Genomic DNA, 2500 nt, shown 5'->3' with positions numbered 1-2500 from the left:
CTCTTTCCTGGTGGTTACATTCATAGTGTTTAGACAGAAAATTGCTCGATATTTGCTATCAATGCTCTTTACCGAGTGTTGATTCAAGCGATCGAGACTTTTACCTTGAAAAAATCAGAGTGCTCAAAGCAGGCGTCCAAAACCTCGAAAGAGGTGCCTAAAAACGGTATGGTCAACCATCTATATGATGCGTACCACTACCTTAACTTGAATGATCTTGCATGGAATAATGGAATAGGACCTTGGTTCTATTTTGTTGGTCTTAAGAATCCAAGGTAATGATTAAGAGGGACAGACGGGGGCATTTGTATTGCGGCGCTAGAGGTGAAATTCTTGGACCGTCGCAAGACAAACTACAGCGAAAGCATTTGCCAAGAATGTTTTCATTAATCAAGAACGAAAGTTAGAGGTTCGAAGGCGATCAGATACCGCCCTAGTTCTAACCATAAACGATGCCAACCAGCGATCATTCTGAGTAACTAATTTCATGACTCGAATGGAAGCTTCCGGGAAACCAAAGTTTTTGGGTTCCGGGGGAAGTATGGTTGCAAAGCTGAAACTTAAAGGAATTGACGGAAGGGCACCACCAGGAGTGGAGCTTGCGGCTTAATTTGACTCAACACGGGAAAACTCACCCGGCCCGGACACTGAGAGGATTGACAGATTGAGAGCTCTTTCTTGATTCAGTGGGTGGTGGTGCATGGCCGTTCTTAGTTGGTGGAGTGATTTGTCTGGTTAATTCCGATAACGAACGAGACTCTAGCCTACTAAATAGACTTGCAGTTTACACTGCAGTACTCCCCCTTAGTCAACCTGTGGGTGGTAGTATCTCTTGATGGTTTCGGCTGTTGAGGGCTCTGCTGCTATTAGCCTACAGAATTGGCTAGGGTAAGGATGCTGTAGCACTGTAAGGACTTCTTAGAGGGACAAGCGGCGCTCGCAGCCGCACGAAACAGAGCAATAACAGGTCTGTGATGCCCTTAGATGTCCGGGGCCGCACGCGTGCTACACTGAAGTGGTCATCGTGCATACTGTTTCCTGCTCCGAAAGGAGTGGGTAACCGCTTGAACCCATTTCGTGATGGGGATTGGGCATTGTAATTATTGCCCATGAACGAGGAATTCCCAGTAAGCGTGAGTCATTAGCTTGCGTTGATTACGTCCCTGCCCTTTGTACACACCGCCCGTCGCTACTACCGATTGAATGATTTAGTGAGGACTTCGGACTGGTCAATCCAGACCATTGGGAAACTAGTGGTCGGATTGTGCTGGAAAGATGTTCAAACTTGATCATTTAGAGGAAGTAAAAGTCGTAACAAGGTTTCCGTAGGTGAACCTGCGGAAGGATCATTAACGTATTACCCTCTTATTATAAGAGAAATACAACCTTCAAACAATCAAACACTCTGCATAGTGATATTGTAGATGCTAATATGGTGAATGCAATTGAATTGTATTTGCATTAGAGTCGCAATTGTGAATGTTTAATGCAAACATTTAGCCATTGCAACATGATTCTAACTTGCATTACATTCGTTCATTCATACATCCATCTTTCATTATCCAATGCAACAAAGAGTGAGGGTTATCTAACGATAGCCATAATTTCTTTTTGCAAAACAATTGTAGTTTATAATGAAAAGCCTGTCTTGCTACATACTTGGTACCTGTTCAAGTCTTCAGCTTATGCTGACGGCAAGGTTTAAAGAAGGAAGTTTTACACTTCTTCGCCTAACTAAGTAAAGACAACTATGGTTTTTATAAACTGCATACAATTGTTTTCAAACCCTCTCAATGCAGATTTAGGATACTTATTAAAAGTCCCACGGTGGCAAAGATACATCTTCAAGCGGTGGATCACTCGAATTACCAATCGATGAAGAACGTAGCTAGCTACGATAATCGGTGCGAATTGCAGGACACGCCGAGCACTTGAGCTTCCAACGCACATTGCGGCTTTCGGGTCTTTTCCGAGGTCACATCTGTCTGAGAGTTGAGATGTAAAATAATCAACAAAACACTTGCATACTACCATATATGCATTGTTTTGAGAGGATTGTATATTTATATGCATGAATCTTGATGTTTTATTCCTTTTCTTAATTGCAATTCGTTGCAATTTAGTAAGGAGAATCTCAAATCTACTTGTTTCACATGATAAATTTTGTGTACAATGCATATTTCATCTCTGCAAGCAGTATATATGAATAGATACTAGCATGAGATTCTAAGGTTAGTCGCCTATCTGACGACGCTAAAGTCGTATTGCAGATAACTATGGTGATCAACTAACCTGTTAACTGATGAATCTTCTTGCACTTGTATAAATCGTACAAATAGTAGCTATTTCATGCTGTTAAAGCAGACCTAAGAAGTAATGCAAAGGCAAAATTTGTGCAAACATTAAAGTAGATTTACGTTGCTTGCTTGCAAACAACACAAATAAACATTAATCAACTTAATCAATATTTTTGATCTCAGATCAGGTGAGGTTACCCGCC

At 41.4% G+C, this 2500-nt stretch overlaps 3 non-coding genes across 3 annotated transcripts in view; all 3 read left to right on the top strand.

Moving 5' to 3' along the window:
- The window catches only part of LOC149092840 (small subunit ribosomal RNA), a 2170-nt gene extending 818 nt beyond the window's left edge, over positions 1-1352 (top strand). The window contains exon 1 of the ribosomal RNA XR_016200531.1: positions 1-1352. This exon is cut by the window's left edge and continues 818 nt beyond it. This is a non-coding gene — a ribosomal RNA (small subunit ribosomal RNA).
- Positions 1353-1840: 488 nt separating this feature from the next.
- LOC149092839 (5.8S ribosomal RNA) lies at positions 1841-1995 on the top strand. The gene has a single exon (XR_016200632.1). It is a non-coding gene; the product is annotated as a 5.8S ribosomal RNA (ribosomal RNA).
- Positions 1996-2471: 476 nt separating this feature from the next.
- Positions 2472-2500, top strand: part of LOC149092838 (large subunit ribosomal RNA) — a 4167-nt gene continuing 4138 nt past the window's right edge. Inside the window, exon 1 of the ribosomal RNA XR_016200608.1 lies at positions 2472-2500. This exon is cut by the window's right edge and continues 4138 nt beyond it. This is a non-coding gene — a ribosomal RNA (large subunit ribosomal RNA).

Source organism: Tetranychus urticae, unplaced genomic scaffold (assembly GCF_039701765.1).
Source record: "Tetranychus urticae isolate SD_2017Ah unplaced genomic scaffold, NJAU_TeUrti_SD_1.0 Scaffold_5, whole genome shotgun sequence".
Classification (NCBI taxonomy): domain Eukaryota; kingdom Metazoa; phylum Arthropoda; class Arachnida; order Trombidiformes; family Tetranychidae; genus Tetranychus; species Tetranychus urticae.
Note: the sequence above shows the minus strand (reverse complement) of the source record. Positions and strands in the feature narration are given on the sequence as shown.